Raw genomic sequence first — 14,455 nt, 5'->3', positions numbered from 1 at the left:
TTTTTTAATGTTTATTTATTTTTGAGAGACAGAGAGAGACAGCATGAGCAGGGGAGGGGTAGAGAGAGAGGGAGACATAGAACATGAAGCAGGCTCCAGGCTCTGAGCTGTCAGCACAGAGCCCAACACGGGGCTTAAACTCACGAGCTGTGAGATCATGACCTGAGCCGAAGCCAGATGCTTAACCGACTGAGCCACCCAGGCACTCCAAGAGACTCTTTTTTTTAATTTTTTTTTTCAACATTTTTATTTATTTTTGAGACAGAGAGAGACACAGCATGAACAGGGGAGGGGCAGAGAGAGAGGGAGACACAGAATCCGAAACAGGCTGCAGGCTCTGAGCGGTCAGCACAGAGCCCGACACAGGGCTCGAACTCACAGGCCGTGAGATCATGACCTGAGCCGAAGTCGGACGCTCAACCGACCAAGCCACCCAGGCGCCCCACCAAGAGACTCTTAAATACAGAGAACAAACTGAGGGTTGCTGGAGGGGTTGTGGGTAGGGGGGATGGGCTAAATGGGCAAGGGGCATTAAAGAGGGCACTTGCTGGGATGGGCACTGGGTGTTATACAAAGGGAATGAATCACTGGAATCTACTCCTGAAATCATTATTGCACTATATGCTAACTAATCTCACACACACAAAAAGAAACCTATGTGAAGTGATAGGTGTGTTAATTAACTCGATGGGACAAGCCCTCTCATAATGTATACATAACTCTCATAGTGTATACATGTATCAAATCACCATGCTGCACACCTTAAATATCTTACAATTTTATTTGTCAATTATACCTCAGTAAAGCTGGAAAATGTTATTTATGTGACCATACAATGGGTTTATTATTATTATTATTTTAATGTGTATTTATTTTTGAGAGAGACAGAGACAGAGTGTGAGGAGGGGAGGGGCAGAGAGAAAGGGAGACAGAATCCGGAGCAGCCTCCAGGCTCTGAGCAAGCTGTCAGCACAGAGCCTGATGCGGAGCTTGAACTCACAAACTGAGAGATCATGACCTGAGCCAAAGTCAGATGCTTAACCAACTGAGCCACCCAGGCGCCCCTTGGGTTTATTGTTTTTAATAAATAATACATATTTTTAAATTTCTTAGTTTTAATTTCTATTATAGTAAATATTGACAGATATAACTCACATAAACAAAAGCTCTTCAGAGTCCTCAATAATTTTTAAGACCATAGGGGGTCTGGGGTGCCTGGCTGACTCAGTCGGTTGAGCTTCTCACTTGATTTCAGCTCAGGTCGTGACCTCCGGATCGTGGGATCAAACCTCATGTTGGGCTCAATGCTGATCTTGGAACTTGCTTAAGGATTCTCTCTCTCTCTCTGTCTCTCTCTCCCTCTGCCCCCCTTCCCTGCTCTCACCCTTTCTCAAACAAACAAACAAATAAATAAATAAATAAATAAAACTTAAAAAAAGAAAAAGAAAAGAACATGTAGGGACCCTGAGACAGAAAAGTTTGAGAATGCTGCTTACCCTAGTTTATATAACTATTCCCCTATTGATGGGCATTTTGTTTATTCCCTTATTTTCCTACAAGCAATGCTGTAATAAGCATCTTTGTACATATCTCTTTGTATACAATACAAGAAAATCTTTTTAATCAAGAAAAGCATTCTAAATCAAAGTAATTAGTGGTTATCATAGGTCTTTCTGATTCGTGGGTAAGAGTGAAAGGCCAGGGTAACAGTGCCCTTCGGATGCTGGATGTGGATAAATCAAGAACTCCCTGGGATTGTCACCATCAATAGAAAGCGTGGTCAGAAAGGCTATGCTGGACCCACTCCGACAAGGCTTGCAGAATCAGACACAGTGATGTTGGCACAGGCAAACAGAACACACTGCTGATAAAATGAACATATTCACACTCTTAGCATATCGATTTCTTGCAAATGCAGGTGAAGATGTCATCTAGGACTACTGCAGTGAGTTCGTCAGGTAATATCTGTGAAGTGCCAAGCAGCATGCTTGCAGGCATCCCAGGCATTGATCAGGTGCCAATTCCCTTTTCCCTGCTTTCCCCTTCATTGTGTGGCCTGCCTCAATACTTCGGGACACCTAATGCTGGAGCACAGAGAAGGCCCAGTCCCCAACTCCCTGCAGAGGAGTAGCAATGACAGGAAGATGCAATCTCTTGCCTTACAAAAGATCTGAGAAGGGAATCTGGTGCCATTACCTCAAACTTCCTGAGGCCTATTTGGGGGGGTCTCCATTTTCATTCAGGTTTTATCCTATTTGCCAGCCTGTACCCGCCTGAAACTTCCTAAAGCCATGCCCCCGCCAGCCTTCCCACCCTGTCTCTCAGATCTGAGAGGTCCACTCTGCCAGCTGAGGGGCAGAGGAGTAAGGCCCCTTGACAAGAACTCTCCACAGATCCTGACCACCCAGGTCCTGTACAAGGGAAATTACTCAGAGAACAGGCTCCCCACACATCTACCCGTTCCTACCAACCCCCACAGGCAAGAAGGTCCAACCTCCTCCTCTAGGAGACTCTACCCTAACTGAAGGTCTATCAAAGCCTATTTACCCCAAGACCTTTCCCAGTTGAATACAGGCCAGGCTCCTGGAGATTACAGGTCACTAGGGAAATGACTGAGGACATGTCCTCAATACCAACTGACATTTAGGAGATTTTATGTCCACCCTCCTTTTTCCTGAGGGTATAATCTCCCTGTTAATTCTAGGTATTGACTCAACAAATTGTTGCTGAGTCATAAATTATTCTCTAGGAATCAGTGAAGTGTTTAATTTACAATGTAATATGTGGAATGTCCTGGGACTCTGCTCACCCTTGGTGCTCCCCACCCCTCCTGGGTTCCCAGCTCCAGGTACATCTAGTAAGTCAGCCTCCTCCAAAATCTCATATATACACAAAAGTTCACTGAAAATGGAGCACAGATTTAAAGGTAAAACATAAAACTATAAAACTTTTAGAAGAAAACATAGAAGAATCTTCCTTAGCCTGTTAATACAGTAAATTACATGGGTTTTATTTTCAATATTGAAAGAACCCTTGCATCCCTGGTTGGTTATGATGTATAATAATTTTAATATATTGCTGAATTCTATTTGGTAATATTTGGTTAAGGGTTTTTGTGTGTATATTCAGGGATATTGGGCTGTAGTTTTCTTTTTCCTTTTTTTAATATTGTCTTTTTCTGATTTTAGTATCAAGATCATACTAGCTTCATAAAATAAGTTGGAGAACTTTCCCCTCCTTTTCTATTTCTACAAGAGATTATGTCGAACTGGTCGAATTTATATACCATGCTTCAGAGGAACAGGTCCATCTGCCCCTCTCCTTCCCTTCATTCCTTCCTTCTCTCCTTCCTTCCTTCCTTCCTTCCTTCCTTCCTTCCTTCCACATAGTTAATGATTATCTTGAGGAGGCAAGCCAGTTATCTAATACAAGGCTCGATTCTGCCCTATTTGTTTTTTTTTATTTCCATAACACTGGTATTGCTTTTACTATGTGTCAGAAACTATTCTAAGCACTTTGTAAACATTAATTCTTTTCATCCTTATACAACCATTATTTGAAGTAAGTGCTATCTATGATTATCCCTATTTTACAAATGATAAAATAACTTACACAAGACCACAGAGCTAATAAATGGCAGGGTCAGGATTTCATCCCAGGTATCTGTTGTTTTAACCACAATACCCTTCTCTATAGGGACATTAGTATTCTTTTCATACTCTAAATAACAGACAGCTTAAGTGATTTGCCCAACTGAATGCGGCCAAAGTAGAACTCTTAATTCCCATCCACCCTAAAATCTGTCTTTCCACACCTTCCTATCCCAGGAAGGTGTTCCAATCAAAACTTTGAGAATTGCCTTTGAGTTTTCTCTTCACCTTAAGTCCCACATTCAATACATCAACAACTCCTGTTGATTTCGCCCCCAAAACATGTGTCAAATCCTCTCTGTTCTCTATCATCCATACTACCATTGCAGGAGCAGCTAAAATTATCTTTTTAAAAAGAACTCTCTTCTGTTTAAAACTCTCCAATGTCTTCCCACTGCACTTAGAACCAAAACTTAAATTTTTTCCCATCTTGCAAAGCCCTGAAGAATCTGGTTCCCAGGTATCTCTGAGACCATCTCTTCTGCTCTCCCCTTGACCCGCATGCTCTGGCCCACAGGCTTTTTTTCTACCCCAGACCTGACAGCTCAGGCCTGCCTTCATAGCTTCTGCATTTGCTGTTTCCTGAAAACTCTCACCACCTACACTTCATGGTCCCTAAATGTCACCTCCTTGTAGAGACTTTCCCTGATCATCGGCACAAGGTAGACCCTCAGAAGCACTTCTCCTTCCATTCTCTTTTCTTTCTTTCTTCCTTTTTTTAGTTTTTCTAAATGTTTATTTATTTTTAAGAGAGAGAGAGAGAGAGACAGAGTGCGAGCAGGGGAAGGGGCAGAGAATCTGAAGCAGGCTCTAGGCTCTGAGCTGTCATAACAGAGCCTGATGTTGGGTTCAAACTCACGAACCATGAGATCATGACCTGAAGTCAGATATTTAACTGACTGAGACACCCAGGCTCTCCACTTTTCTTTTCTTTTCTTTTTTCTTTTTTTAGGTATAATTAACATCCAGTGTTATATTAGTTTCAGGTGTACAATGTAATACTCAATAATTCTATACATTACTCAATGTTCCTGGTGATAATTGAGTGTTCTCTTAATCCCCTTCACCCATTCCACCCTCCACCCACCTTCCCTCTGGCACTCACCGGTTTGTCCTCTGTATTTAAGTCTGTTTTTTTGTCTCTTTTTTTCCTTTGGTTGTTCGTTTGTTTGGTTTCTTCAATTCCACATAAATGAAATCATATGGTATTTGTCTTTCTCTGACTGACTAGTTTCACTTCGTATTAATACTCTCTAGCTCCAGCCACATCATTGCAAATGGCAAGATTTCATTCTTTTTATGGCTGAGTAATATCCTATTGTGTATATATACCACATCTTCTTTATCCATTCATCTGTTGGTGGACACTTGGGCTCCTTCCATATCTTGGCTACTGTAAATAATGCTGCCATAAAATAAGGGTGTATATATCTTTTTGAATTAGTGTTTTCGTTTTCTTTGGGGAAATACCCAGTAGTGGAATTACTAGATCATATGGTATTTCTATTTTTAATTTTTTAAGAAACCTCACACAGTTTTCCACAGTGGCTGCACCAATTTTCTTTCCCACCAACAGCACATGAGGATTCCTTTTCTCCACGTCCTTGCAAATCTTTTATTTTCTTCATAGCACTTATCACTGCCTAATATTTCTTCTTCTTTATTACCTCCCCTACTAGGACACAAGCTCTGCAGAACTCATAATAATAAGTAATGCTTATGTAGCAATTATTTTTGCACCAGGCACTGTTGTAAGCACTTTACACATGTACATTCACTTAATCCTCACCGTAATTCCTGAATAGCTGCACTATGAACATTTTCATGTTTCAGAGGATGAATCTCAGGTACAGAGAGGCAAAGTAACTTGCCCAGGGGTTACACAGCTTGTAAGCAGTGAAGCTAGGATACAAGCCCAAGTAATCTGGCTGTGAAGTGTGTGCTTTTAACCCTCCTGCTTTATGACCGTCAAGAGAGTGGGGCCCTTATTTGTATTGTCCTCTGCCATGTCTATAGCAGCTTTAACAGAGCCTGGCAGAGAAAAAGCACCAATTAATCTCCCTAGGATACACAAATGAATGCTGCAAAACAAGCCTGCTTTTGAGCCAGAGTGGTCTGGACTCCAAACCCTCGTTTCCAGAGTATAGGAACTGGAGAATTACTAGCTTCAAACCAGAAATTCATTGAAATTTGCCATCTCCCCTAAAGATGTTTACAATCTCCTGGGAAATGCATATGCAAATAACAAAGAAGCAAAGTAGCAAAATATAAGTACCACAAGTGAGGGACACTCAAAGTGCCATGAGGTTCTGCTCAGGGGTTGATAACTTTTCACTGAAGTTCAGGGAACTGTTAGAAAAGAAAACCTCAGGTCCCAAATGGCATCACTTGGGCTGAGTCCCCAAACCAGGGCTTAATACCTGACCTAACTGGAGTTTTAACCTCTTCCAGAAATGTAATCTTAACAGATCAGTCAGGGGTTTTCTGATCAGTATCAGTGAATCTGCCTCCTGGGCTCTCTCCTTCTCTGCCCCCTACCAAACTGAGATAATCTGCATGAAAAGACCCCCTGCTGGTCCCCCTATGGGGAGGCTATCAGGCCTGAAACAATTCTTTTATTTTGCTAGCAACATTCTTGCCCCACCCTGCTTCCTATAAAAACCTTCCATTTTGTACTTGTCCTCAGAGCCCCCTCTACGTGCTAGATGGGATGCTGTCCATTTGTGAATCATTTAATAAAGCTAATAAGGTTTTCAAATTCACTCAGCTGAATTTTACATTTTATTTTATTTTATTTTATTTTATTTATTTATTTTTAATGTTATTTTTGAGCAAGAGAGAACGGGTGGGGGGGGTGCAGAGAGAGAGAGAGAGAGAGAGAGAGACAGAATCCGAAAGCAGGCTCTAGGCTCTGAGCTGCCAGCACAGAGCCTGATGAGGGGCTAGAACTCACAAGTCGTCAGATCATGACCTGAGCCTAAGTCGAACACTCAACCGACTGAGCCACCCAGGCACCCCTGAATTTTGTATTTTAACAGATTGGCAGCAACATTGAGATCTAATGCAAACTTGTGACAGCATTTGAGGACAATGAGAAACACAGGGGTGGTGCCCCAGGAAACATTTTGAGTTCAGTCTTTCTCCCAATGAGGCCGTTGGTAAGTCCTCTGGGTTTCAAATCCTCTTGTTGTGTTTGGGCTACCGATCTCATTGGCTTTCCAGCCCAGGATTAACGGGTCAGTGTAGACTGACAGGAGCCTCTAACAGAGTGTCATTCCTTAACCCTTGGTTCCGTCCATAATTCCACGTTGGGACCCTGTCCTAGTTCCAGCCCAGAGTTACCCTTTACTGGGGTTTGCTGCATTAGCCCTTTCCCCATTTCCTGTCTGTAGTCTTCATAATGGAGTCAGCTGGGTTAGTCTACGTTCACAATTGCATGGTCTTCTCTTGGACAGTCTGAATGACATGTTTTGGTGACTGAGGTGAGTTAAGATTTGTTTGCACATGTTTGCTTCTCTTGTTTTGTGTAAATAAAAGCCACCGCTAGTGGGGCTCTCAGAGGCCAAAAGCTGCAAAATTTGGTGGGCTCAGGTTGGGCATTTGAGAGCTATTAGAACACTTGTCACCTAACTCAGACTCCCATGTTAGGATAAGCTGATTAAACGGGTTAGATTGACACTAGGTCATCTGCCAATCTCAAGAAAGTTTCCATGTAATGAGGCACACTGTAAACACCCCACAAATCCCAACGCCCCTCCATGGCCAGCTCCTATCTGGCACACCTGCTTATTTTGTGTCTAAGGACCAGCATTTTAGAATCTGTGGATGTCTAGCAAGATGGAAATTTTTACTAAAAATAACATGGAATTATAATGGCCTTTATGGGGAACGTTTCAATTCCATCATTTAAGACATGCACTTGAAAGCAAGGGTTCCCAAATTAAACAGAATGGAATACCCATTTAAATTGGCAAGCACACTCCTCCAAAGACTTCAAAATTCCAAAGCAGTTTTATTGAAAGATTCATTGCAAAAGGCTAAAGAAAAAGTAAAGATATAAAAGGCACATAAGGGAAAAGACTGCTCCCCTCTTCCTTCCTTCAAGTATTCATTGTCTGATTTGTTTTTCCACTCTGAAAAGACTACACAACCATAAACAAAAATCTGCCAAGTTCATGGCTTTACAGACACCCCCATATCTACCTTCAAGGGACGCCTCATTTGAACCCCTTCTAGTGTTGTCCAAACTGAAGGATTTCCTGGTAAACTGCTATATTATTCCTTTAAACAGCCAAGGGAAAATGCTGGTAGATACCAGATCTTTCAGAGGGGATCCTAGAAAAACTGGCAAAGGCCAGCCAAAGGTAAAAATGCTTACCAGAATCAATTCTTCTGAATTTCTGTCTGGAGCACCCAGTCCAGAGAGGAAAATAAAATGTCACATCCCTCCCTTTGCAAATCCAGACCCATTATTTATTCTTTCTCTCCCAACAATAGTTATTGCCTTCTTGTTTGCAAAACTGGACTTGGCTTTCTGCTGGCTTGGAATTAGCAGACTGTTGGTTCTTTCTTTTGGCTATCCTTGGAAATGACTCCGAGTTTTGAGAAGTTAATATCCTTTGCACCGTCTTTTTGGATCCAAGCAGGGTTATTCAATATTGCCTGAAATATTTAAAATTAAAATTAGGTACCCAGAGGGAAAGAAGCAAATTTAAAATAATATGATAGCATTTAAATTACAACCCGATTCTTTGAGGATGTGAGAGCAACAAATCTTTCACAAAACAAAAATCAGCTCTAGGAGGCAATTCAAAATTCACCTACTTCTTTACAAATCCCAAAACTTCCCTTGTTGAATGCAAAAGACTTGGAAATCATTGGCCTTAGCAAACCAAAGTCATTCTTGAAGAACTTCTATTCTTTCTCTATCCATTATCACGTCTTTGAAATGTAAACACAGGGGCGCCTGGGTGGCTCAGTCAGTTGAGCGTCGACTTTGGCTCAGGTCGTGATCTCACAGTTCGTGAGTTTTAGCCCCGTGTCAGGCTCTGTGCTGACAGCTCAGAGCCTGGAGCCTACTTCGGATTCTGTGTCTCCCTCTCTCTCTGCCCCTAACCCACTCGCATTGTTAACCCACTCGCATTCTGTCTCTGTCTCTCTCAAAAATAAATAAACATTTTTTAAAAAGGTTTTTTTAAAAAAAGGATATGTAAACACAGCCCACAATCACCTGAGACTGAAGGAGAAAAGAGGGAAAAGGCCTTTTTAAAACACAAACTTCTAAAAGGGCTGTGGTCTCCAAATGCTAGCACAGCCTCCTTAAGATTCATTGTCCAAAGACACATACAAATCTTCAAAAATCTTAACCACAAATATTAGTAACTATAAGGTCTTTATGTCTGTCTATGTGTTTGTGTGTTTTTCTATAAACATATGTTGTACATGTGAGGTCTTGTTCTACCTCTGGATGGCATTACTAAAATTAATTTCTAAAGAGCTCTAGTTGGTTTGAAAGTAAGCGCTTGTAAGACTGGAAGGTTCTAAAATTCTCAAAAAGGGGCACCTGGGTGGCTCAGTCAGTTGAGCATCCGACTTCGATTCCGGTCATGATCTCGTGGCCCATGAGTTCAAGCCCCATGCCGGGCTCTGTGCTGATGGTTCAGAGCCTAGAGCCTGCTTCGGATTCTGTGTCTCCTTTTCTCTCTGCTCCTCCCCCACCTGTGCTCTGTCTCTCAAAATTAAATGAATGTTAAAAAAAAATTTTAAACATAAAATAAAATTCTCAAAAAGATAGAAACTAATCCAAATGTCTTTCAAGTTCACGTGATCTAGGATAATCAGTAAATTAAAGTTTAAGCTCATTGGTTTAATTAAAACAGGCATGTCTTTAGGGTTAACGTCAAATATAAAACTTCTTTTCCACTTGAGTTTATTAGCCAAATAATTTCATGTTATCTCTTATAAGATCTTCCAAAAAAATAGCTTGGGATAATGACTGATTTTGTCTAATGTTTAATAAAGCTTTTGTATGTAATTTAAACAATTCTATTTTTTTCAATATTTATTTATTTTTGAGAGCAAGAGAGTGCAAGCAGGGCAGGGGCAGAGAGAGGGGGACAGCAGTGAGCCCGATGTGTGGCTTGAACTCGTGAACTGCAAGATCATGACCTGAGCTGAAGTCAGATGTTCAACCAACTGAGCCACCCAGGTGCCCTAAATAATTCTTTTCTTTTTTTTTTTTTTAATGTTTATTTATTTTGAGAGAGAGAGAGAGGCATGTGTGTGCATGTAGGGGAGAGGCAGAAAAAGAGAGGGAGAGAGAGAATCCCAAGCAGGCTCCACAGTTGTCAGAGCAGACCCTGACTGGGAGGGTGGGGGGCCCAGTACCACAACCATGAGATCATGACCTGAGCCAAAATCAAATATCAGATGCTTAGCCGACTGAGCCACCCAGGCACCACAGTAACCTAAACAATTCTTAAAAACAAGTGAATTAAATAGATGTAAGCAACATAAAAGTTTATCAATGAACTTTTCAGCAATATTTATGTCTACTTAAATAGTTTCCCCAAATCTTTTTAGTAACCTAAAATCTTTGCTAACCTAAAACTTAAAAGTTAAGTGGTGAGTTCATTTAATATCATTGAATATCCCCATCTCAGGACCATTTCTCAAGAAGATAAAATAATAAATCATTAATTGATGTGGGAGCATGAGGCAAGCTGAGGGCAAAATACAGGCTGGCACCCCATCCCCCCACCCCCAGGTGGAATCCGTGTGATATTCCTCTGACACTCCTAGCTACCCAAGAACAAAGGAAAGGGGTTTAAGTGCTTGCCATGGTGATGTGGGAAACTCAGGCAAATGAAAAATTGAATTCCCTTACTGCCTATAGTCCATTGACAAGTCCTTGAGACCAACAGAGTGACTGACCTCCCTCTAGGAGCTCAGCCGCCTCAAAGATGACACTTTGCTAGGGGCAAAAGAGAATTTTGGCTTAATATTGTTCCAACCTTGAGAATCCTGTAAATCGACTTCCTTTATCTCAACTGCCCCAGGATATATGCTGGCAATCAAGCTCCAAGTTTATGCCCCATGCCCCCCATATGCATCTGAGGGGTCTCATGACTGGGGTTTTATTAAATGGTGATAAATGGTGTTTCCCTAGCAACAGCTAGCCCCTCAAGGTCCAGGAAACCTTGCTTCCAAAATACCTTAGAGATTTACTTAATCCCTGACCCCCTCCCAACCTGAGGGTATATAATGAGTTACCCTTCACGACCCCAGTGCAGCTCTTCCTGCCCATGGGTCCTGTCTCCATGGTTTAATAAAATCACCATTTTTGCACCAAAGATGTCTTCAAGAATTCTTTCTTGACCATCAGCTCTGGACCCCATGAAACCACCCTCCCCCCCGCCCCCCCCCCCCCCCCGCCATCACACCAAAACTTCATCATAATTACTGAACATAGGCTATCTACTTTTGACTTCTTATTACAGGGAAACTAAAAGATATTGGGATGTGTTAGTGCTATATTAGAAAAATTTTAAAAGACAAATGCTTCTAAAAATTATGAAAGGTATTTATACATTTGCAAATTTAAAGAATGCTGGTATTGGTGAGGGAGCATAAGGCGGGCTGAGGACAAAGTACAAGCTAGCACACCACTCTCTCTCCCCCCAGGTAGAATATGTATGGTATTCCTCAGGCACTCCTGGCTGCCCAAAACAAAGGAAAGGAAAGAAAACAAATGGTTAAACTGACAGAGTCTCCATCAGTTTACAAATGTCTTGGTAAATTATAAGAAAAAGGCAATCTTATCAATAGCCTAATCTCCAGAAACCTATAGACTCAGTTTCCTGGAACCCCAACATCACCCTCCCCTCCATAGTGATGTGGGGAACAGAGGCAAGAAGGAAATGGCAGATAAAATTAAATTTCCTTGTAACCTGCAGCCATTGACAAATACTTGAGGCAGGCAGAGTAAAACATTTCTCCAGGAACTCCCTACTGTCTTAATGTTAATGCTTTGCTAGAGGGAAAAACAACCTTAGCTTGACAATAGCTAGGCCTCCAATAATCTGTGAGTCTTTAGCATATGAAAGTTTCTTTGGAAACTTCCTCTTGTCTTTACCTCCCCCAGCCCCATAGTATATAATGAGCCACTCTCCACAACCCCAGGGTAACTCTTGTTCCCCTCCCACTTCCCCCATCCCCACTTCAATAAAATCTTTGCACCAAAGACATCAAGAATTTTTTCTTGGTCAATAGCTCCAAACCCCACCATCACCCCAAAACCTCATCAGTATAACAGGCAGTTCACAATTACTTACTTCTTTAGTGGTTGTTATTATTTGTTTGTTTGTTTGTTTGTTTGTTTGTTTTAAGTAGGCTCCATGTCCAGTGTGCACAACCCTGAGATCAAGAGTCTCATGTTCTACCGACTGAGCCAGCCAGGTGTCCCACTTACTTATTAGTTTTCACTTAGAAATTAAGGTTTCTAGGGGCGCCTGGGTGGCGCAGTCGGTTAAGCGTCCGACTTCAGCCAGGTCACGATCTCGCGGTCCGTGAGTTCGAGCCCCGCGTCGGGCTCTGGGCTGATGGCTCGGAGCCTGGAGCCTGTTTCCGATTCTGTGTCTCCCTCTCTCTCTGCCCCTCCCCTGTTCATGCTCTGTCTCTCTCTGTCCCAAAAATAAATAAAAAACGTTGAAAAAAAATTAAAAAAAAAAAAAAGAAATTAAGGTTTCTAAGGGTTAAGAATTCTAATTAAGGTATGTAATAAAAGCTACTAAAAGTAAGATAAGCATCTCTACTTCCTGGGAAAATAAAATATCTTTTCATTAAGACAAGGTATGACAGATGCACTTTTTTTTTTTTAAGTAGCCTCCATGCCCTACATGGGGCTTGAACTCACAATCCTGAGATTACAAGTCACATGCTTTATCAACTGAGCCAGCCAGCCACCCCCCAGAGATGCACTTTTGTTGAGGGAAAAAAGAGTAATTTTATCCTCAAGTAGGGCTACGTTAAAAAGAAAACCACAGGGGCACTGGGTGGTTCAGTTGGTTAAGTGTCCAACTTCAACTCAGGTCATGATCTCATGGTTACTGAGTTCCAGCCCCACGTTGGGCAGTGTGAAGCCTGCTTGGGATTCTCTGTCTCCCTCTCTCTCTCTCTGCCCCTCCCCTGCTTGCACTCTCTCTCTCTTCCTCTCTCTCTCTCAAAAATAAATAAACATTAAAAAAAAAAAAAACAACACAGGACCCAAAGGGCATCAATCAGGTTAAGGCCCCAAGTCAGTAAGCCAAGACTTAAAGCCTAACCTAACTGCACTTTTAACCCTCCAGGAATGTAATGTTTAACCAATCAACAAAGAATTTCCTGGCCAATACTAGAAAATTTCCTGATGGTTCCCTTCCCCTCCCTTTAGGAGGGCAACATTGCCTAAACAATGCACTCCTTGCTAATAAATTCCTTTCTTCTTTTTTTTCTTATGCCTTTGAAAACCCTTCTTTTGTTTAGCTCAGTGGAGCTCTCCTCTACTTGCTAGATGAGATGCTGCCTGATTCATGAATCCTTCAATAAGCCAATTCGATCTTCAAATTTACTCAGTTGAATTTTGTTTCTTAACAGAAGGATCCATGAAGAAAATGGCATTTGTACTGACTTTTGAACAATCTGGACAGGCAGAGATAAGAAGGAGGGGGTAACTGAGATGATTCGTTGTCCCCTAATATCTGTTCCATCAGTAATCATGCCCCCAAAATTTTAGCTGTGCAACTGGGCACCCAGAATAAAGGTTACATTTCCCAGCCTCCCTTTCAGGCAGGCATGGCCACATGACCAAGTTCTGGATAAAAGGATATAGCAGAAGTGAGGTATTCAATTTCTACGAAGTATTCTTCAAAGCAGGGGGCATGCTCTTCCTTTCTTTCTCTCCCTCCTGCTGGCTAGAATGTGAACTTAATAATGAGCTGGAGCAGCTACCTTTGACCTAAGAGGAAGCTACACATTGAGAATGCTGCACTATAGGGTTGAATCAGTCCGGATCCATGAAAATCATAAAGACCATATGAGACCTACCGTGGTCTTGTTTAAGCTGCTGTTGTGTTTATGTCTTAGGGTGGGCTGCCTGAAACAGATCCTGAGACCAGGCTTCACTTGCAAGTGAACTATTAAATGTTCCCAGGAGGAACAAGTAAGGGAGTGTGGGAAGCAAGACAGGAAAGGGGAAAACAAGGGTGTGCTTTCAAGCAAAGTGCCAGCCTCAGGCTTATCCTGAAAGGGAGCTCCGGAGCACAAATTACACCTCAGAGTTTGTCTTAATTTGAGACAAGGGACTGGGCTTTTGTCCTTCCTCACTAGTTCAAGCTAAAGGTTGCTCCCAGGCCCTCTGCATATGCAGAAGCTGTGGGAAATGATAAACAGGTCCAAGGGGATCCAGTACAATCTCAACAGGCCCCTTACACTGGGTTTTCGGTCACTCATAGCTGAACTAATTTTCACAGGTACCAAAGCCATTCCCACAGAGGGGAGAGTGTAAAGGGCACAGAACCTGGGTGGGGAAAGGTGTATATCAAAGTATAGGAAAGGAAGAAATAGAAAACGAAGTTGGGAAACCAAATTGTAGTCATTTGGACTATATGGAAAGCTGTAAATGCCTGGCCAACCCATACGAAAGGAAGCTGGGAGGAACTTTGAACATGATGATTCAAAAGATGAACTTGGTGACTACGAGGGGGTGAACTAGACTGAAACTCACGTGGAGTAGTGTCCGTAATTAGGCCATATTTGTAGCCTAGGCA

The 14,455-nt window shown here is 42.0% G+C and overlaps 2 long non-coding RNA genes across 5 annotated transcripts in view; one reads left to right on the top strand and one right to left on the bottom strand.

The window, feature by feature from the left end:
- Nucleotides 1–7,642: 7,642 nt before the first annotated feature.
- The window catches only part of LOC131516987 (uncharacterized), a 19,198-nt gene continuing 12,385 nt past the window's right edge, over nucleotides 7,643–14,455 (bottom strand). For all 4 annotated transcript variants that reach the window (XR_009264326.1, XR_009264327.1, XR_009264325.1 and 1 more), the window contains one exon: nucleotides 7,643–8,312. This is a non-coding gene — a long non-coding RNA (uncharacterized LOC131516987). The remainder of the gene's footprint in view (nucleotides 8,313–14,455) is intronic.
- Nucleotides 9,724–14,455, top strand: part of LOC131516986 (uncharacterized) — a 14,157-nt gene continuing 9,425 nt past the window's right edge. Inside the window, exon 1 of the long non-coding RNA XR_009264324.1 lies at nucleotides 9,724–9,858. This is a non-coding gene — a long non-coding RNA (uncharacterized LOC131516986). The remainder of the gene's footprint in view (nucleotides 9,859–14,455) is intronic.

The sequence above is a fragment of the Neofelis nebulosa genome, chromosome 7 (assembly GCF_028018385.1).
Source record: "Neofelis nebulosa isolate mNeoNeb1 chromosome 7, mNeoNeb1.pri, whole genome shotgun sequence".
Lineage (NCBI taxonomy): Eukaryota > Metazoa > Chordata > Mammalia > Carnivora > Felidae > Neofelis > Neofelis nebulosa.
The sequence above is the reverse complement of the archived record's forward strand: the minus strand, read 5'-3'. Positions and strand labels throughout refer to the sequence as shown.